The following is a 24,054-nucleotide window of genomic DNA, read 5'->3' as shown; positions in this document are numbered from 1 at the left end:
GCGCGTTGAGTGTTTTGACACAACCTTTTGGTGGTAAGCAACGCCCATGTGCCTACTTTTCTTCGACTTTAGACCCAGTAGCAAGAGCTCTGCCAAGTTGCTTAAGGGCAACAGCGGCAGCTGCGGCGTCCATTCGACAGTCCGCAGGTCTAGTCATGGATAATATGCTCACGGTAATGGTTCCGCATGCAGTCGACACTCTGTTGAACCGAACGAAAACTCAACATCTGACAAGTGCAAGATTGTCTGGATATGAGTTGACGTTGCTGGCCAGTCACATACGGATAAAACGATGTAATGTGTTGAATCCAGCAACATTGCTGCCGATCGACACAGAATCAAGTGATGAAGCAGTACATGACTGCTATCTCAAAACTGAAGAGGAAACTAAGGGTCGCATTGACCTAAAAGATACTCCATTGACAGACCCCGATGGTACTTTGTATGTGGATGGTTCTTGTTTCAAGTTGCCGAACGGTGATGTGACAACTGCGTATGCTGTAGTTACATTGAGAACGATTGTGGAAAACGCAAGGTTAAGTCAGAATTCGGCTCAGGCTGCTGAGTTAATTGCTTTGACGAGAGCGTGTGTGTTGTCTAAAGATAAACGGGTGAATGTGTTTACGGATAGTCAGTATGCGTTTGGTGTGGCACATAGTTTTGGACGACTGTGGAGAGAGAGAGGATTCCTTACGTCACATGGTACGAAGATTCAGCATGGCCAGCTTGTGAATGATCTTTTGGATGCACTTACGTTGCCTAAGCAAGTGGCGATTGTTAAATGTAGTGCGCATCGTAAGGTGACGGATGATGTTGGTCGTGGTAATGCGTTTGCGGATGAGACTGCTAAGGAGACTGCCCGGAACCTTAGCACTCGAATGTATGTGACGAGTTCGGTTAGGTGGCCTGCAGAATCAAGTATGTGTGAAAACACTATCGAGAGTGTGAAAGCAATTCAGAATGAGGCCACCGAGACTGAAAAGACGGAGTGGAAAGAAAGTACGGGAAAGTTGGATGCGAATGGTTGTTGGATTGACTTATCGGAACAGAAAAGATGGATGTTGCCTGATGCGTATGTGCTGGCTGTTGTGACTATGGCACATGGGTTAGCACATATTAGCGCGAAAGGTATCTGTAAATTGCTGTTTCCTGTGTGGAAGAATGATGGTATTACGAAATGTGCTGAACGCTTGGTTAAAAATTGTATGATATGTATGTTGTACAATCCTGGTAAGGGAACCCCAACTCCTTCTGGTAGTTTTGCTCCCCCTTCATGTCCCTTTGAGGTGATCCAATTGGACTTCATCCATATGGAGCGATGCAATAACCTGAAATACGTTTTAGTTGTTGTTTGCGCATTCTCCCGATGGATTGAGGCCTATCCTCTCAAAGACAATACTGCTTTGTCCACTGCGAAAATCCTACTGAAGGAATACTTTCCTCGGTATGGAATGCCTAGAATTGTGTGGTCAGATAACGGAAGTGAGTTTGTGGGGAGTGTGATGAAGAGTGTGTGCAAGGGCCTTGGAATTAATCAGAAATTCCATAGTGCCAATCATCCTCAGTCAGCTGGTTTGGTTGAAAGGTACAATGGCACCCTTAAACTAAAACTAGCAAAGATTCAGGCTATGACAGGTCTTTCGTGGCCTGACGCTTTACCCTTAGCATTGCTGTCAACAAGGGCAACTGTACACTCCCGAGTAGGGCTCAGTCCCTATGAAATAGTGTTCGGTCGTCCTGCCAATGTTTGGGGGGTCCCTAGACCGGGTGCCTTTTGTGATCTTGAGTATCCAATGTTGATCGATTATCTTCATGACTTGACTGCTAAACTGAGGTTAATTCACCAACAGGTTCACGAAGCATTGCCGACGCAGACGGAGGGTCCAGGCCACCAGCTCCATCCCGGAGATTGGGTGGTAACGCGAAATTTTTCGCGCAAGAACAATTTGGATCCCAGGTTCACTGGACCCTATCAGGTCCTCCTTGCCACGAGAACTGCAGTTCGTCTCGAGGGGCGGAAGAATTGGGTGCATGCCACCCATACCAAGAAAGTCCCCATCCCGTTGCCAGCAGACTCGTGGGTGAGGAAAGGCATTGCATCAACTGAAACCGAAGGATTGCCGACGTTTGTACCTTTCAGCGACGCACAACCTGTCGGAGAATCCTCAGTGCAGCAAAAAGGCATTGTTGAACACTTGTCATCAGAAGACTCAAGACCAGAACATTCAGCTGATCAACAGGGCGTTGTCCCTTCAACGGATCTTTTGTTTAACGAACAGACACGTCCTGGGAAAACCCGATATTTTTTACGATCCAGCACTAAAGACTAATAAAAAACCCCGTTCTGTCCCTTGACAAGTGCATTATCCCGTTTTCCATGATCAGTTTGAACACTCATACTATTGTAATTATTTTGTACATATTCATTGAGCTTCGTTCCTTACACTTTTTGTTTCCACAGCTGAGAGACATTGATTTCGCATATATATATATATTTGTGAAATAAAGGCCGTAGGGCCGCGCGCGTACTTCCTTCTGGTTAGTAGGTCTTGACGCTAGGTTAAAGACCGTCGGTTCCTGGGAACTCCTAGGAATTGACTATTGCTACACAGAACGAAGTGCGTCAAGAAACGTTGCGGACGGTCATAGGGAATGGCATTTTCGAAGCTGATGGACTTGGAAAGAGCTCAAGCACAAAGATTCAAGCTGCAGCAACTCAGTCGTACCAAATGTTTTGTGTTCCAAATGTTCGTACTGTTTGTGACTGTTTCTGCGTTATTGGCGGGTGGAGTATATTACACGATGTCTTACTTCTTGCCTTCTACCATACCTACTCCTACCCCTGACCTTAAACTCACCTCCACTGTTTCTCCTCATTCTTTTCACATTTTACCTGAACACGAGCAGGCTAGACGTGCAGAATTCCGCAACAATTCCTTTATTCAGCTCCTTCATCAGCATCAGTTAGTGGTTAACACTACTAATTGTTGGGTGTGTGGGTTGATGCCGCATACTACGGATAAGGGAATTCCATATCTGGTGTTACCGTATAGCTCCCAAGGGTCTGCTCGAGCATTTCAAACAATGTTTCGAAGCGCACTGGGTTTCCACCCCATTCGAGAACCACGTTCCCCCTACTCTGGTCCTACCTCGTACCAAAAATCTTTGTCTATAGCAATAGAGGATTTAGATAGTGATATCTATGATCCCTCGCTTATCCCTGAAGAAGAGGTACAAGCCTATAGGGTCCTAAGTAGAGGCGAATATAGTGTGTTCACTGGTGAAAAACAGCTTAAAAGCTCGCCTCCGATATGGGTCGTACCCCACATTGGCAATTTTTGTTTAATAGGTCGCGGCCGTAGATCGAAAGCCCGACTTGGAGAGAGTGCTTGCACTGAAAATTATATTTTGCCAATGGTCTCGTCCCCTGTGTTTTTGGCTGCCAAGGGTACATACTTTATTTGTCATGATCGTGCGTATGCATGGTTGCCCTCTGACTTCATGGGCTCATGTTTTATCGCAAACTTGTTGCCTCCGACGTTTACTGTAGATGCAGATTATCACAAAACTAGAGTTGTGAGAGGCGTAATTAGCGAAGAGGATACTGCCGGTCAAGAGGCAGGAGACTTTTTCAAGGGTTTCCTCCCATTTTGGGGACCTATGGTTAATAGTAGGAACCTGAGACAGTTGACTCGAGTGGTAGAATCGACAGCTAATATTACTGCCAGTGCCCTTGGTAATATCACCACAGAACTTCAGGCGGATAGACTTATGACGTTACAAAACCGTATGGTTTTAGACGTGATCTTAGCAGATCGAGGTGGGGTATGTAAGGTGATCCATTCGAGCTGCTGTATTTTCATTCCTGATAACGCTCCGACTGTCTATCAAGCCATCTCGAAGTTGCATAAGATCTCCGAATCCATACACGTGGATGTAGGGGATTGGACGCTACTTGGATGGTTTTGGGGCCTGATGTCGACTTGGGGTTGGAAGATTCTGATGATCATTGGAGTCGTTGTAGCGTTCCTGTTCACGTGTTGCCTTTGCGTGCAGTGCGGTCCTGCCTTATGTGGCCTCTGTGCTACAACGTGTATGAGACAGCCACCTGTTACCAAGGGATCTCGGTTGGACAGAGCTATGCTACAGCAACATCTCGAGGGTCTGATGAATATCGAATATGATTCCGACTAGTGCTTGCCTACATGAGGGCAAAAGGAGCGTCTGAGGTTCCGTGACAATTGTAAGTGATGTTTTCGACTCGCACGAATATGGTCAAGTTTGGTATCTAAGAACCGCAAATGACGAGTTTAGTAAGTGTGCGCAGTTTCGCTGTGCTAACTTAAACCGTTCGTTTAATATGTGGGTTTTTCATCTGTACCCACGGGTTCCATCTTAGATACGGCATCCATTTTGTCTCTTGCCCTCAAGAAGCCAGCGAACGGACACTGTCCGCTTCGTTACCCTGGGACTCTCAAGATATTTGTGGAAGACACATGTTCTTTGTAAATATCTTTTACGATGAGGGGGATGATACTGTAAGGCAGATGGCCCCGCTTGAGGCTCATCTTGCCGTGCCGGTTTATTGTCTCAGCCGTGCATCTCATTAGGCACGTCCCTTTGATGCCTGTATCTCGTGTTTCCCGATACCTCCCCTTTTACACCCTTTTCGATCTCCCCACTGTCTCCATCTTCCTCTGCACCTGTCTTTGTCCCTATTTCGATCTGTTTTACTGCCGATTGGAATTCACTAATGTTGGGAAGATGGGTTTTTACAGTTGGGAACCGCCAAATGTTTCCGCACTTATGTTCCGGACCTTATGTGTACCAAAGTGACCAAAGCGACCCCTCTGAGGGATAATTATGGGAACCAGGTTGTAAACTTTTGTGTACCATGTTGTCCTATGAGTAAATTCTGTATAAAAGGAGCGCTCCACAGAACCAATTTGAAGCAGTCTCCCCAAGTTGCACGTGTTGTACTTGTTGTGACTTCTGTGTTCCCTGCAGTAAATAAACCTTGAATCTTTGACGCCGAAGGAAGTGTCCCGTGTCTCTGTAGTTTGTGCGCCGAAACAGGTATCCCATGAAGGTTATAGGTGTTGTTCCCTGGCACCGCTGGTACTGTTAAAAGTCCAGTCCTTCAGCCCCTTCCTCAATGACTCTGCACAGGGGCCTCCTGGTGCACTACTGGTTGGGGGATGAGGACACCTTGGCTGCTGAGGGTCGTTGGGGGCAAGAACCACTATTGTTGCCACAAGTAAGTCCCCCACAGCCGGATTGCTGAGATTTGCTTGGAGGTCCTGCCCCCTTTCTCATACAGTCCACAAAGGGGGCCTCCTGGCGCACTACTGGTAGGGGGATGAAGTCCCTTTAGCTGCTGAGGGTTGTTGGGGGCCAAGAACTCCTATTGTTGCCACAAGTAAGTCCCCCACAGCTAGCTTGCTGAAAGTGGTTGGAGGCCCGCCCTCTTTCTCAACCACTCTGAAGTCTCCTTGGCTGCTGAGAGTCATTGGGGCCAGAATCCCTATTGTTGCCACACATAAGTCCCCCACTGCCGATTGCTGAGATGTCATTGGATGCCCTACCCCTTTTGTCAACCACTCTGTACAGTGGCCTCCTGGTGCATTACTGGTTGGGGGATGAAGTCTCCTTGGCTACTGAGGGTGTTTGGGGGTCAAAAAACGCTATTGTTGCAACATGTAAGTCCCCCACAGTGGGATTGCTGAGATTTTGTCGGAGGCCCTGCCCCCTTATTTAACCAATCTGCAAAGGGGCCTCTTGGTGTAATATTGGTTGGGGTATAAATTCCCTTGGCTGCTGAGGGTCGTTGCGGGCCAAGTACCCCTATGGTTGCCACAGGTAAGACTCCCACAGCCGATTGCTGAGAAGTCATTGGAGGCCTGTCCCCTTTCTCAACCACTCTGCAAAGGGGCCTCCTGGTTCATTACTGGTTAGGGGATAAAGTCTCCTTGGCTGCTGAGGGTCGTTGGCATCACAAAACGCTATTGTTGCAACATGTAAGTCCCCCACAGTGGGATTGCTGAGATTTTGTCGGAGGCCCTGCCCTCTTTCTCACCCACTCTGAAAAGGGCATGGGTATGCTGGTGCACCACAGGTTGCAGTCGCTCACGCTTACCTATGGGCCTAAAAAAATCTGCTCCATTGCAGAGTTTATCACTAAGTCTGTGTACTCCGCAGAACGTAGAGTTGCAGAATTCAGCAAACTCCACAAGCGGAGTGGAATTTTACGCCCAGGCCTAGTTACCATTCACAGACCCACTCAGAAACTCATGTACCCACTCACAGATCCACTCAGAGACTCACACACCCAGTCCCTGACCCATTCAGACACTTACGGACAAACTCACAGACCCGCTCTGAGACTCACACAACCACTCACAGACCCACTCAGACATTCACATACCCATTCACTCACCCACTCAGATACTCACACACCCACTAACCTACCTAAACAGCTACCTACACACCCACTATAAAAGGATACAAGTTGAAGTAAGGAAATAACATTTTTTAAACTGTAAGAATTCACTGAAAAACAAAGGTTACAAGGATGTTATAGTTATGAAATCGAGTTTTAATAAAACGTAGAAATTCACCGAAAAAACAAAGGTTACAGGGACATTATAGTTAGGAAATAGAATAAAAAACCCTTAGAAAGTCTCTGAAATATTAGGGGTTACAGGGAACTTATAATTAGGCTCACATTTCACTTGTACAATATCAGAGAAATTTAGCAGTTATAGTTACCTGATCTAACTATAACTTACGCCCCCACAATGCATCGCTTATGACCTCATATATTACATCACATATTACATCACTCAGAATAGGGTCAATGACATCACTGATGACATCATTCACACAACTACTTACACACCCATTCACATCCCTATTTAACCTCTCCCATGCCCATTCACAGACCCATATAAGTACTCATACAACCACTAATCCAATAATAGAGCCTCTCACAAATCAAGTCACTCACTTATACAGGCACTCGCACATCCTCCACTCACTCAGCCGCTCACACAACCACTCACTTACCTAATGAGCTACTCATACAACCAGTCAATCACCTAATACACCCATGCACACAGCCATACACTAACTCATACAACAACTCACATACCCACTTACTCACCTATACAGCTACTCACACACCTACTCACTCACCCATACATCCTCTCAGCACAGCTACTCACTCACTGATGACATCATTCACACAACTACTTACACACCCATTCACATCCCTATTTAACCTCTCCCATGCCCATTCACAGACCCATACAAGTACTCATACAACCACGCATCCAATAATAGAGCCTCTCACAAATCAAGTCACTCACTTATACAGGCACTCGCACATCCTCCACTCACTCAGCCGCTCACACAACCACTCACTTACCCATACAGCTACTCATACAACCAGTCAATCACCTATACACCCATGCACACAGCCATACACTCACCCATACAACAACTCACATACCCACTTACTCACCTATATAGCTACTCACACACCTACTCACTCACCCATACATCCTCTCAGCACAGCTACTCACTCACTCATACCAGCACTCAGACACACTCACTCACACCCCCACCCAACAACTTACATACCGATCCACACATCCATACAAGCACTCTCACATGCGCTCCCTCACCCATAGAGCCATTCACACAGAGAAACACCCTCCAATGCAGCCACCCACATACCAACTCACCTAATTAAACACCCCCTCAAACAGCCACTCACTCACTCATTCATATAGCCACCTGTACACCAATTCACTCACTCAAAAAGCCATTTATGCACCTACTCACTCACCTTTACAGTCACTCACATACCCGCTCACCTACCCATACAGCCACTCACTCACCAACACAGCCACTCCCTCACCCACACAGCTACTTTCACACCCACTTATACACAAATACAGCCAATCAGACACCCACTCACACATGGATACACACAGCCACTCACATAATATATGATATAAATAGTATCATTCATTAGTTGTACACCTATTATACTCATTTAATTTTTGTAGTAGCTTATTATATATGTTTAACAAACAAACTCTTAGAAAAAACTTGATGTCCTCAGTGATGTCATCCGTGGTGTCAATGACCATGTCATAAGTGATGTAATATGTAAGGTCATAAGCAGTGCATTGCGGGGGTATAATTTACAGTTAGCTCAAGTAACTGCTGAATTTTTCAGGTTTTGTACACTTAAAATGTGACCCTAACTATAACTTTTGTGTAACCTTTGTTTTATTTCTCAGTGAACCTACATATATACACTTAAATTTTCCAGTCTCCGAGTGGAAAAATGGATGGCAATAAAAACAAGCATATCTTTCCTTGCAGGGCCATTGGAGGACTTGAACAATATATTAAGTGGGGACATGAGCGCAATACCTACTAAGGTGAATTAATTTTTTAAAAGGCATTGTTATACTTACTAAAGAAAATAATTAATTACTACAATTCCCAGCATGCAGTACTCACTGTGCCAGTTAAAGGGTGAGGCGAAGAATAATTATTCGAGGAAAGAAATGTCTGGCAGCCTACACTGAGTCCGCTTCCAGGTGCACCACCGAATCAAGGATTTATTGTTTACATATATATATATATATATATATATATATATATATATATAGTTCTTACTACTAAGGAAACCTCCATATTATCGCTGGGTTTGACTTACAGTCCCAAAGGAAATTTTGATTGCGCCACGACTAAAGTTGACATATTTAAGTTTGTGCGTAAACTCAAACTCCGTAAACATTTTGCTACTCGTGCTGGATTGGATCACAATCTCTCACACAAAATGCAAGCAACTGCTCCTATACCCAGTGTATCGAGTGGTGCCAGCGACACCATCATATTGGGAGCAGCACTAACGCAGGAATTCCTTGAGATTCAACAAGAGGAACTGTGTCTCACAACAGAGAGTCAAATGGCACTTGGTGGTGAACCCTTACCCACTGCCTGTCCAACTCACTTTAAAACAAAATCTAAATTTTGTCCCCTGATGCTAAAAGACAATGTTGATATTTTTCATGACCGTGTTACCTCGCAATTAAAGGAGTTACAGATTAAAACAGCTAATTCAATCAAACACTATAACTATAGAGACAGAGAATACCACACTTTAATCAAAAAGTTGAGAGCAAACAAAAACCTGGTGATCAGACAATCTGACAAAGGGGGTAACGTGGTCTTATGGCCACGGAAAATGTACTTGGAGGAAGCCCATAAACAACTTAACGATAGGGAATGCTATAGACGCATCTCTATGCAGGAGGCAATGCAGACAAGAAATGCAATCTATTTGAAATTGTCTGCTTGGAGAAGTAAGGGCTTGATTTCGATGGATGAATACAAGTTCCTCAAAAAAGATTACCCGGTGATGCCGGTTATTTATTTTATCCCGAAAGTACACAAGAATCTGTTACAACCCCCTGGCAGGCCCATAATATCTGCTTGCAATAGCCTGTTAGAGAACATGAGCAGGTATATTGACTTTTTCTTACAGGACTTTGTAAGAGGCCTACCATCTTTCATTCTGGACACCAGTGACTTGTTGAGAAAACTACAAGATTTTACATGGAGCCCTAACTATGTGCTGGTATCCATGGATGTGACTTCACTTTATACCAGCATAGTCCACACCGATGGTTTGAAGGCCATACAACATTTTCTTGGGAAAAGAGACATTGGTTTTCAGGAACACTCCAGAATGTTGTTTGATATGATTACGATCTGTCTTGAGAATAATATCTTTTTGTTTGTCAATCAACTTTTCTTACAGACCAGGGGAGTGGCAATGGGGGCCTGCTTTTCTCCCAGTTACGCCTGTCTCCATATGGGGTACTGGGAGGAGCAGGTCCTGATGAAACAACATGTTGCCACCATGAACTCTAATGTTAAACTGTGGTTAAGATACATAGACGATTTAATATTTGTATGGGATGGTACTGAGGACGAGGCTGATAAATTCATAAAGGAATTGAATGTCAATAATTTGAATATTCAATTTACTAGCTCTCTCAGCAAATCGTCTATTGTTTTCTTAGATGTGGAGATCTTTGTCCATGCAGGTGATCTTCAGACTAGATTATATCGTAAGCCTACAGCAGGGAATACATTGCTGCATGCAGACAGTCAGCATCCAGTACATCTGATACGTAGTATCCCCTATGGGGAGATGCTTCGGATTAGAAGAATATGTAGCAATGTACATGATTGCCGGCTGGCACAATCCCTCTGTAAAGCACGATTCATTGAACGTGGCTACAAATTAGAGACCATAGATAATGCCATCAAGAGAGCCAATAAGATTGACAGAGTTACACTCCTGGGCTCAGGTAGTGTCCAAACTAAGATCTTAACTGACAAGGTAGTTGAGGAGACCAGACTAATTATGGCATACAATAACCAGCATAAAAGTATCCATAAAATAGTTAAGGACAATTGGTTCCTAGTCTCTAGTGACCCGATAATTGGTTCCCAAATGTCTAAACAACCCAGCATTACCTATCGCAAAGCCCGGTCAATGCAAGACAGTCTTGTTTCTAGTAGCCCTGAGGTAACTTCAGGTTCATGGGTCAGTGGGAGCAAAGGATTTTTGAGGGTGCTCTATTTGCAAAGCATGTAAACACGGCATTAGTAAAACGGAGGTTTCTACCCCTCTTTCACCTTTTCCAATCAAAATAAAACAGAAATTAAACTGCAAATCTGAGTTTGTAGTTTATGTTCTGGAGTGCCCGTGCGGGTTGAGATATGTAGGTAGCACTCGACCACAAGTGCACAAACGAATTCTACAACATCTGCGAGCTATCACCCACGCAGATGTGACATATCCTGTAGCCAGGCATTTTGAAAGTGAACATGAAAAGGATGCATCCCTATTAAAGTACTTTGCGATAGATTGTGTTCCTCCCCAAAGGAGAGGCGGTGATAGGGAGTCCCTTTTACGTAAATTGGAGACTCGTTACATAATACTACTTGACACCAAGGCACCACAAGGTCTTAATACTGGGGAGGATTGCCACACCTATCTCTGAATAAGTATTTAACCGTATGCTGCTTTGCCTGCCAATTGCATCTCTACGATTATCCTTATCTTGAATTTTGTAATGAAGTTTGAACCTTTTCATGAACTGTGACACATAAATTTTGAATTTTAAAGAAATTGTCTAACATGTCCCTGAAACTCTCCATGACCATTTTAAAATTTAATTTTGTTTGAATTTATATCAATTTCACAATGTTGGGAGCACTTCAATGCCATCACAATGTTTTGCACTAATAGCGATTTTGTACAGTACTTACAACTGGTTTTGACATTTACAGCCCACTTGGGCATCATTATACATTATCAGGAGTTCATGATAACGGAACTTTACAATTAGAGCGTATTTTGTATAAAGTTTTGAAATTCAATGGTTATATAGTATATATTTTTATTCGGCTTTTAACTTTTATATCATTTTAAAAGTTTGTTGTAGCCGTTGACATGTGTACTCTTGTAAATAGATATTTATCCCTGTAAATGGTACTGTTTGGTTGATGATAATTGTTTGTATTATTCACAATCTATGACCAATTGTTTGAAATAGTGTGCAATACTGGCATTCATGCTGCAATGTAATAATTGTAAATATATGGAAACACAGAAAGTATTTCTTTTGTTTCCATTCCATGTGATGGCATTTTGCACTTTAAATGGGTGATCAGCCCTCGTGACGTTTGTCATGTGATCAAGGCTATCTCTAGCCGAAACGCGTCATGGCGGACTGGTGCTGGGCTAATATTTAAATAAAAGAACATTTGCACCATCCTTGGGTCTCGCTGTTCCTGATTTGCTGTTCGGCTGTCATTGCTTTGCTGCTTTGCTGGTTACAGCTTCGGGAGCGCAACGTACCTCATATATATATATATATATATATATATATATATATATATATATATATATATATATATATATATATATATATATATATATATGTACCAAGAAATGCCCAGCATTTGAGGCCGCACAACACTGCGATGAAGGAAACATCCTTATTTAAAAGAAACAGGCAGCTTCTGATTCCGTGATACATCCTGTGGCCTGACGCGTTTCGATGGACTTTCACCATCTCTTCAGAGGCCTCGTGAGCAGGAAACAAAAATGACGTGCATGACTCGCCGCCCATTATATTAATTGGCTTCCCGTATGCCGAGTTTGTTGCATTGTGGGCAGCGTAGTCCATTTAAGCACTATTTATCCCCTCCAGTGGGTAACATGCCCACGATTAATAGCAGGATACATTTTTTCAAGCCCTCCATTAGGCTTCCCGAATCGGACTTTGCCTGTTAAATTACGAATCACAGTACCATTTACAGGGGGTAGGTTCCCCCTGTCCGCATCCATGAAGTTCTTCGGATGGTGCGATCCCTGTACGGCCTGGAGCAGCCGTATAAACATGTACCAAGAAATGCCCAGCATTTGAGGCCGCACAACACTGTGATGAAGGAAACATCCTTATTTAAAAGAAACAGGCAGCTTCCGATTCCGTGATACATCCTGTGGCCTGACGCATTTCGATGGACTTTCACCATCTCTTCAGAGGCCTCGTGAGCAGGAAACAAAAATGACGTGCATGACTCGCCGCCCATTATATTAATTGGCTTCCCGTATGCCGAGTTTGTTGCATTGTGGGCAGCGTAGTCCATTTAAGCACTATTTATCCCCTCCAGTGGGTAACATGCCCACGATTAATAGCAGGATACATTTTTTCAAGCCCTCCATTAGGCTTCCCGAATCGGACTTTGCCTGTTAAATTACGAATCACAGTACCATTTACAGGGGGGAGGTTCCCCCTGTCCGCATCCATGAAGTTCTTCGGATGGTGCGATGCCTCTACGGCCTGGAGCAGCCGTATAAACATGTACCAAGAAATGCGCAGCATTTGAGGCCGCACAACACTGCGATGAAGGAAACATCCTTATTTAAAAGAAACAGGCAGCTTCCGATTCCGTGATACATCCTGTGGCCTGACGCGTTTCGTTGGACTTTCACCATCTCTTCAGAGGCCTCGTGAGCAGGAAACAAAAATGACATGCATGACTCGCCGCCCATTATATTAATTGGCTTCCCGTATGCCGAGTTTGTTGCATTGTGGGCAGCGTAGTCCATTTAAGCACTATTTATCCCCTCCAGTGGGTAACATGCCCACGATTAATAGCAGGATACATTTTTTCAAGCCCTCCATTAGGCTTTCCGAATTGGACTTTGCCTGTTAAATTACGAATCACAGTACCATTTACAGGGGGGAGGTTCCCCCTGTCCGCTTCCATGAAGTTCTTCAGATGGTGCGATCCCTCTACGGCCTGGAGCAGCCGTATAAACATGTACCAAGAAATGCCCAGCATTTGAGGCCGCACAACACTGCGATGAAGGAAACATCCTTATTTAAAAGAAACAGGCAGCTTCCGATTCCGTGATACATCTGTGGCCTGACGCGTTTCGATGGACTTTCACCATCTCTTCAGAGGCCTCGTGAGCAGGAAACAAAAATGACGTGCATGACTCGCCGCCCATTATATTAATTGGCTTCCTGTATGCAGAGTTTGTTGCATTGTGGGCAGCGTAGTCCATTTAAGCACTATTTATCCCCTCCAGTGGGTAACATGCCCACGATTAATAGCAGGATACATTTTTTTCAAGCCCTTCATTAGGCTTCCCGAATCGGACTTTGCCTGTTAAATTACGAATCACAGTACCATTTACAGGGGGGAGGTTCCCCCTGTCCGCATCCATGAAGTTCTTCGGATGGTGCGATCCCTCTACGGCCTGGAGCAGCCGTATAAACATGTACCAAGAAATGCCCAGCATTTGAGGCCGCACAACACTGCGATGAAGGAAACATCCTTATTTAAAAGAAACAGGCAGCTTCCGATTCCGTGATACATCCTGTGGCCTGACGCGTTTCGATGGACTTTCACCATCTCTTCAGAGGCCTCGTGAGCAGGAAACAAAAATGACGTGCATGACTCGCCGCCCATTATATTAATTGGCTTCCCGTATGCCGAGTTTGTTGCATTGTGGGCAGCGTAGTCCATTTAAGCACTATTTATCCCCTCCAGTGGGTAACATGCCCACGATTAATAGCAGGATACATTTTTTCAAGCCCTCCATTAGGCTTCCCGAATCGGACTTTGCCTGTTAAATTTCGAATCACAGTACCATTTACAGGGGGGAGGTTCCCCCTGTCTGCATCCATGAAGTTCTTCGGATGGTGCGATCCCTCTACGGCCTGGAGCAGCCGTATAAACATGTACTAAGAAATGCCCAGCATTTGAGGCCGCACAGCACTGCGATGAAGGAAACATCCTTATTTAAAAGAAACAGGCAGCTTCCGATTCCGTGATACATCCTGTGGCCTGACGCGTTTCGATGGACTTTCACCATCTCTTCAGAGGCCTCGTGAGCAGGAAACAAAAATGACGTGCATGACTCGCCGCCCATTATATTAATTGGCTTCCCGTATGCCGAGTTTGTTGCATTGTGGGCAGCGTAGTCCATTTAAGCACTATTTATCCCCATCCTATTTATATATACCCAGTATCATTATAACCCTTGCCAGTGGGTGTCAGTGAACAACTACGTATGTAAACCATGTCTTTGCAGCCCTTGCTAGTGGGTGTATGCTAGTAATCACTTGATGGACCCTGACACAATTACTCTGATGAGTGTGTGCATGTTGTTTAGGGAAGTCCTAGTCCCATGAAAATATCGTGCTGTGTATACCCCCTGTGTCAAACCCACATAATCCCAAATTCCAAAATGAACGATCAAAGTGCAAGTTAAAATCTTATCTGTGAATCGGAGTGTGACAGCAGGATGGGCTGAAGAAAATGGGGAGGGATCCAGGTGCCACCAGCTTGTGACGATTTCCCTTCCTTTCCTCCTGTAGGAAGAAAATTATATAGGTTAAGCAAGCTGAAGAAGCTAAAAACAGATTCTAACAATCTGTAAATTAAACTAAAATCAGAAAATCTGTAAGAAATTGAACAGGTCAATAAATAAAACTAGAAAAATGTATTGAAAAATGTATTGAAAAATCTATTATTCTTCCTGAAAGTGTATTGCCATTTCCTCATCCATGTTGTGCCCGTTAGGAAAACGTGTGCACATCCCCACAATGTGTCTTGATTCTCGCTGTCTAAGCCTGAGTACGCGATTTCCTCCTCTTGCTTTCGCTAACACTTGTTCTATTGCATAGTATGAGAGTTTGGTGTAATCAGAGTAATGGTGACTGCTGAAATGATGATCAATGGGGTATTGTTTGTCCTTATTCGTGATTGCCCTCATGTGTTCACGAACACGTTTCTTTGCCATGTGTGTTGTGCTACCCACATATCTCAGTTTACACGGACATTCTAATACATAGATAACAAATGTACTTGTGCAGGTGAGAAATTGTGTTATGTTGATCTTGGTGTTTGTGCTGGTATTCAAAGACTCTTTGACCATCTTGCTACTTTCACAGGCTTTGCAGTGGCCACATGGAAAAAAGCCTTGTAGATCGAAACTACGTTTGGCCGAATATATATATATATATATATATATATATATAATATATATTATTATTTAATTATTTTAGCACTAATATTGTAATCAATATAGTGTGAGTCAATATTTGTTACATATATTTTTATTTAAGGAAACAGTGCTTTTGTATCTGATATTTTAGTTTTTGGTATAGACCGTATAGTTAATCATCGATATTTTCAACAACGATATTTGTGTTCTCGATATTTGCAGTTTTACTAGTTAAATATAGGAAGTCAGTATTTTTGTTATATATATTTAATTTCCAATATTTTTGTTTCCATATTGTATTCATCGATATATTGTCAATGATCCTGAGAATTTTATCAGAAATGCAGGAATACATGACTGTAACACAGGTCCAGGAAAATATTCTATGGTAAACATGGAGTTGATATAACAGTGTTTCTAAAATTGAAGGATCCTGACCCTGAGTCATTTTCATAATCTCAAAGGAAGGATGTTTCAATGATTTGCCACAAAAATTAAATAGACATGTCATTTTAGATGAATTACTCAACCCAAGAAGAAAGTAAAGACGAAAAATATTTGCGATGCACCAGTCCCACCAAAGTATCTTATGTAAATATCCTGCCCTCCTCACATTTCTGCATCTGATTTTGAAACGCAGATCAGTGCACATAATACTTCATCATACAGTTCATGTGTTGGTACATTTCAGGAGGATTTTATCAGCTATATACTCCTGTAATAGTATACTCGCTCAAACGTCCACCAGGCATAGTCTCAGTGAAGGGGTTTGAATAGGTGGCCATTTTAGACCTCCCACAAATCACATAATGGCCTACCTGTTCAACATGCCACACAGGAGACATCCACACTATTAAAGCATAAATGCAATGGCTGGCAAAGCTTGAAACAACATGAACAACTGGTAACTGCTCTGACAGCATTCCCTTCCATTGTTTTACTTTATATGTCCCCGTACGGACTGGGACCAATCATTAGATCCTTCGCTCAGTGCTCCATTAGGCCCCTAGATATAGTCTCAGGATTATTATCATAAACAGAGGATGCTATACTAGACTTTCTCATTAAACATCACTTATACTTCAACACTAAGGTGAAGCCATCCCACAGGAATGTAGAGTGTTAATAGACCTGTTGGGTAGAACTTGAATGCCTTCAAGAGACCTGAAACGGCAACACCCCGGGCAACAACATTATACAGACGCGCAAAAATACCGTCATAACAGAACAGAAAGGCCTTATATATCTGGCTTGATGGCAAAATAGCTACATTGAAACAGGCTTTGCACAGACAAATAATAGTTGTTGGGGAACTAAATGGACCAAAACCCAAAAAGGGAGGCATCCTATTGACCCTAAAAGTACCAATTGAAAACACATTGTCTAGTGCAGTAAATACCCTTCACTGATGCTGTACACAACACATTGCTTCCAACTGCAAATAGTCCTCATAGCATACCTTACACTACTGTCTCCTAAAAATACAATAATTCAAGGAAGCAATGATCCCTATGCGGGAAGGGGAAACCTCAACTTACTCGGTAATAGTACATTACCATCCAAAGATTGGTCTTGATGAAAATGTTTCATTTATTTATTTGCTTATTATTAAAATTCAAATAAAAAATAAAGCTTTTAATTTAAAGGCTTTGGGGCAGATGTATCAAGCCTTTGGCGACTCGCAAATGCCGAAATTCGCAGAATTTTGCATGTTTTGGCATGCATCAAAAATTCGCAAAATAAGTAATAGCAAAAATTTGCGATTCCTTATTTTGCCATAGCATTTAAGGAATCGCAATTTTGCAATTCCTTAAATGCTATGTATGTAGCATTTTTGAAATGCGATTTTTGTTTAAGAATTCGCAAATTACCACCAACTTGTAGTTGATGGTAATTTGCGAAGTCTTTAAAAAATGCACAATTTGGCATTTTTTATGGTGGCATGTGATGCACACACATGCCCATAGGGCATGTATGTGCGCCATATGTACACACATGTACATTTCAGGGGTGCAGCAGGGTGTCTTTCAGACACCCCTGCACCCTTGAAATAATTCTCAAATTGCGATTAGCAAATTGCGAATTCGCAATTTGAGAATTACTTCACAATCATTCCTATGGGCCTCCTGGCCCATAGGAATGCATGGGAAATTAATCCCTATTTGCGAATTCGCAAAATGTGAATTCGCAAATAAGGAAGATTAAGGAATCGAAAAAAAATTGCGATTTTTTTCATACATTCCATTTTGCTATTTCCAAATAGCGATTCCTTAAAAATCGATATTTAGGAATCGCAAAATGGAATCTTGATATATCTGCCCCTTTATGAGGTAAAGTGGTGCTCCCAATGATGCAACAGTGCAGTGAAAGTGAAATAAGTGAGCATAAAGTGCTATCAAATGTAAGTCTATGAATAGTGACTGATAAGGATGCAATGGTGATTGATTCACACTCTGGAACAGAGTGATCAGCTCCAAAACAAATTAAAATCAGTACACTAGTATTATGTCAACATTTCATCCCCATACAGTTATTTATACAGGGTCTTCATCATGACGAAGAAATAATGATAAGAAGCACCTAAAGGATGGCACTCTTGAAGGGGTTGTCTATTGATCCAATGTGAAAATGATCCACCACAGCAGTTGGATGCAGTCTGGGAAGGTAATTCTAAAGTCTAGTTATTGTGAGAAAACCCTCTGAAACATGTAGTCTCACCAATGATCATATGAAAGGGGTCGACCACTCATGCATGAACAAAGGATTAAGTATAGACAAGGCTCTTCTTAGTGGCTACAGATTTATGTATAACACCGTGAAGAATTGGTGTGGTAAGAGACACTGTGTCCCTAGATGGGAAACCCAATCAATGGATGTGTCCCCACTTTCTTAAAAACACTGTCAAAGATAGGTGAGTGGGAGCACCGTATACGTATTTGTCTTGCAGGGCAGCTATGCCTATATGTTAGATACATAAATGGATACAGTAATGTGCTTGGTAAACCCAATATTTCAGCTATAAACAGTCTAATTGAAACAATGTCCCAATAAATTGACCATTTTTGGCATGAATTTGTTGGCAATCTACCCTTCTACATACAAGACACAGGGGATTTTCTCAAAAGAATTTATGATATTCCATGACAGGAGTCCTATGTGTTGATGGTGTTGGATGTGACTTCACTCTATGCCACCATTTCCTATGAGGATGGGCTTAGTGCCATGAAGTATATTTTAGGTTCTAGACCAATTTATTTGCACCAACATTCCGGCGTGCTTCTTAAAATGATAGAGTGGTGCATTGAGAACAATTTTTTCATGTATGGAAAGGACATCGAAAGGCAAGTGAGGGGTACTGCCATGGGCACCTGCTTCACCCAGAGTTATGCCAACCTCCATATGGGGTGGTGGGAGGAGTAGGTTTTCAGGGTGGAGCATGCCAGGGAATGGTCGGAAAATGTCATTATTTCATTTGAACAAGATTTATAGATGATATGTTCATTTTGTGGAATGGCACTCCTGAATCAGCCCTGATATTTGTGTCTGAATTGAATAACAACACTTTAAATCTGAAATATACTTCAACCATCAGTATTTCTGAGGATTGTTATGTGGATTTGGAGGTTTTCGTGAAGAACAATAAACTACATGTTAAAACCGATAGGAAACCTACAGTAAGGAACTCAATCCTACTCTCACATAGTTTTCACCCAAGTAAATTGAAGCAGAGCATTCCATATGCAGATCATCTGCAGATGAATAGAATCTACAGCGAATCAATAACTTTGAGGGTAGCGCTAGGGCATCTACAAGAAAGATTTCTCCAAAGAGGTTACAGCTCCCAAGTATTAGAACAAGCCAAATAAAAAGTTGAGGGAATTACCAGATATGCATTGTTGTTCCCGAATAGGAAGACAATAAAAGGACTAGAAATGTCAGAAAGAACAAAGATAAGGATGAATTACGGATGATCACTGGATTCAATGCTTATCATTCGAAGGTGAGAGATATAATGACAAGGCATTGGCACTTAGTGATGAGTGATTCGACACTGGGAAAAGAGATATCCCACAAACCCTTACTTACTTCCAGACATGCTAAATCAATATGTCAAGAACTAGTTGTGAGTAGTCCTAAAGTTATAGAACCTAAAGTTTGGTGAAAGCCAGCTCTGGGTTCCTCAGATCTTGCAAGTGCAAAGCTTGCAAACATTGTCTTAATGCAAGAGGTCCAATCACCGTTATTGAAAAGCCCATGGAGGATACATAACCCCTACAATTGTAGGAGTGACTGTGACCATGTGTCTATATATTCTGCAATCTTCCTGCTCCAAACTCTATGTAGGGCTCACCATACACACGGAACATGTGAGGATTATACAACATCTTAGGGCAGTGAAGAATTGTGATAAAGGTTATCATGTTGCTAGGCATATGAATGAGGTACATAAAGGAAATTTGAATGAATTGGTTTATTTTGTCATTGACTTAGTCCCCAAGAGCAGAAGAGGTGGAAACCGAGAACTCAGTTTTAGGCAATTGGAATCAACATATATTGTGAAGGTTAATACAAATTTTCCCCATGGCTTTAATTCTGATGAAGAATTATTTGTACATATTTAAAAGGATCCTTCTTTTGAATCAAAAAGAAGTCAACAGGAACACTGGATTGCATTTGTATATATTAGATAATAAAAAATTTATAATTTTTTTATCACAGTTATTAAGCAATTTAGGAGAAAAGAAAAAATGGGGAATCTATGCTTTTGTATAAGCAATAGGCCTTGTTTACTTTGTGGATGGGTTGAGAAGAGAGCACATAAGACAGAGGATCATACTGCATGAGGAAGGGGAATCACTAGAGATCTACCTCAATTTAATCAATAGACTTGACATTAAATTAAATCCTCGAGATTCAATTGTATTATTTAAATGAACTCGATTTCAATGTCAGGTATGACCCAGACAGTAGCCATTGATTTTCATTTCTCATTTTATATGAGATTACATACATATTGTTTATGGAGATATAACATCCTTTTCAATCAGTTTAACATTTGTTACCTACCGAATGGTTCTATAAACACTTTAGCAGAGCTCTAGCATTTTGAATAAATGAGGCGATTTTGGTAAGGTTGGTCCAGGCATTAACCTTTGATATTAATTATCTTTTCTTTATGGAATCATATAAATATAAAAATTTTGAATAAATAGAAAATAATATTTATTGTCCATTAAGGTAAATCATTACCAACAGCAGAGCCGCCTAAATATTGTTGCACAGCACTAGCACTTTGAAACCCATTTCCTACACACTGTAATTAACAGATGTAGTGAATTAGCATGTTGCATAGCATGGGCACTTTACACATAGGGTTTTCTCAATAAATAAGAACCTGCTATACAGAATAATAATGAGATTGACAAGTGCAAAAAGAAAGAAAAAAAGATCAAACAGTATCAAGATGTTAGAACTGGGCAACTTATGGAACTCCAGAATACCTGGGCAAACATTTAAGAAATTATTAGAACATTGGAATGTTGGGAGCTCCATTGAAGACAATTGAGTGTTCCATGCTTCTACGGGTCGGTAAAGGCCCACAGAGCAACATTCCAATGTTTAACAAAGGCCTCTCAGAGCTCGAGGGGAGTTAAATCCCCTCCAGCATCGAGCGGCCTTAGTTTTATTTGTTAGAACATTCTGCCCTCTAGTGGCAGAATGTTCTAATAGCCTTATAGCCCTTCGTAGCAGGGCTATACCGGCTATTAAAGTCCAGATACCTTGTTAAAGTCCCTCGGCTTCGGCTCGGGCCTTTAACGCAGGAGCGGGCCTTTAATAGCCAGCATAGCCTGCTACGGCTGGCTATAAGGCTATATTAGAACATTGGAACGTTGGAAGTGCCATGGAAAACAATGGAGTGCTCCTGGCTTATAATGGCTGGTATAAGCCCGGAGCTCCAACATTCCAATGTTTCTTTGTTCATAGCTCTGGCTGTGAACAAAGGCTTCAGGGAGCCTGAGGGGATTTCAATCCCTTCGCGATCCCTGAAGGCTTTGTTTTATTTGTCAGAACATTCTGCCCTCTAGTGGCAGAATGTTCTAATAGTCTTATAGCCCTTTGTAGCAGGGCTACACTGGCTTTTAAAGTCCCGCTGCCTTGTTAAAGTCCCTCGCCTTCGGCTCGGGCCTTTAAAGGTGCAGCAGGCCTTTAATAGCCGGTTTAGCCTGCTACGGTGGGCTATAAGGCTATATTAGAACATTGGAATGTTGAGAGCTTCATTGAAAACAATGGAGTGCTCCAGGCTTATAATGGCTGGTATAAGCCCGGAGCTCCAACATTCCAGTGATCCTTTGTTCACAGCTCTGGCTGTGAACAAAGGCTTCAGGGAGCCTGCGGGGATTTCAATCCCCTCGCGCTCCCTGAATGCTTTGTTTTATTTGTTAGAACGTTCTGCCCTCTAGTGGCGGAATGTTCTAATAAAGTTTGGGGGGAATTCTGTACACCTTATTTATTTATTTAATAGAACTGAATTTGTTTTTCACCCATAGAACATTAGCATGCACTGCTTGTCTTATGCCTGCCCAGCACGTGCTACATACCAAAAAGAGGCCAAGTAATAGATAACCTGGACACAAGCCTGCACAGCATTAATGATATACTTCATTGGTGATCAAAAATACACCTTCATTTATAATTTCACTTTTCTCATAGTATTTAATCACATGCTATTTCAATTAACCATACATTGTCATCAATACAGTGTACATTTCATTATGCAAATCACTTCTCGAAACTCATAATATGTTTCACAATTATATTTCCAAATTAAAAAGTGCGTTAAATTCTTCGACCACCCAATGCATTTCGGGACAAAAGAGTCCCTTCGTCAGGGGCAATACCTATCAAGAAAACATATACATTAAATCATATGTCAACGCTTTTCGGTGGTCAACTTAAACAGCATACTTATTTATTGCATTAACAGAGTCATTGTCATGATGGTTTTAATGCCAAGTCTCAGTGCTATTGTAAAGGTCATGTGTCACCCTCCACTCCACAATGTACCCACGTAGGCCAAAAATATACATGTTACCCACAGTTCATAAAAATTTGAAAGATCCACCGTGTAGACCTATAGGGGCCCATTACGATGTCGGACGGATTGCCCCCGCCAGGCTGGCGGTAGCCACCGCTAGCCTGGCGGGGGCAATTCGCCCGACATCGTTGCACTAAAGACCCCCCGCCATATTAGGATGGCGGGGGGGACCTCGGCGGACGGAAAGACCGTCCGCCTCTTTTCCGCCCGGTCGCCTTGCCGCCGGGGCGGAAAAGGAATAATATGGTGGCGGTGTCTATCAGACACCGCCAGCCATATTAGGATGCCCTTCCTGACATGCTTTTCCGTGGCGGCAATGCCACCACAGAAAGGCATGCGGAGACTCCCTACGGGGGCCCATTGCGGGCCCCCTGGGAGTCCAGGGGGTGCACATGGGGGGTACTTATGGTATCCCCCGCATTTCAAAGTGCAACATGGCAGGCACCGTGCGGTGCCTGTCATGTTGTGCTTTGAAATGCACAACGTGCATTTTTACCGTTGTGGCGGGCAGCGCTTTCTGCACCGCCCGCCGCAATGGTAAAAATACAGGATGCGCCCGCCTATGTGGCGGGCGCATCCTAATGCTCAAGGCAAGGCATGGCCTTGGCGGGCGGGCGGTCCCATTTTGCACGAGGATGGCGGGCGGGCAAAGTTCGCCCGCTATCCTAATGACCCTCATAGTATCAGGATGCAGGTAATTTTTGAAAACCCCGTGAGAATCATTGATGTTTATCTATCGTAAAGAAATGGACAACGTACATAGAAGACACAACTGATTTTTTGAGGAAATTGCAATCACTGCCAGACGAAGGGAGAGAAAATTGGACATTATGCACTATAAACATAGTTGCATTATATACGTCGATCCCTCACGTACTAGGCATTGAGGCAGTCGAATGGGCATTATTGAGAGAAAATGATGAAGACATCCCTAAATATTTCATATTGGAATTATTGGAGTTTTGTTTAAAACATAGCTATTTTGAATGGAACAGTTCTATTTACAATTAAACGGAACTTCAATGGGGTTTCCAGGAGCTCCACTATATGCCAACACGTGTATGGTCAAATTTGAAAACGATTACATCCTGAAAAAACCCGGCATGGATCGAAGTTGTAGTCTTTTTTGTCGATTCATCGATGAAATTTTTTTTTGGGAAGAACTCAGAAGATGCTTTACTAGAGAACATACAAGCATTAAATGATCAAGATACGAGAATTCAATTTACTCACACAATCAAAAAAAGTGGAGTGGCCTTTCTAGATGTTTGGATTGAGATGAATGAAATGCAATAAACACCTGTCTATTCAAAAAACCCACAGATCACAATAGTAC

Source organism: Lissotriton helveticus, chromosome 8 (genome assembly GCF_964261635.1).
Source record: "Lissotriton helveticus chromosome 8, aLisHel1.1, whole genome shotgun sequence".
Classification (NCBI taxonomy): domain Eukaryota; kingdom Metazoa; phylum Chordata; class Amphibia; order Caudata; family Salamandridae; genus Lissotriton; species Lissotriton helveticus.
This window is presented reverse-complemented; position numbering follows the sequence as displayed.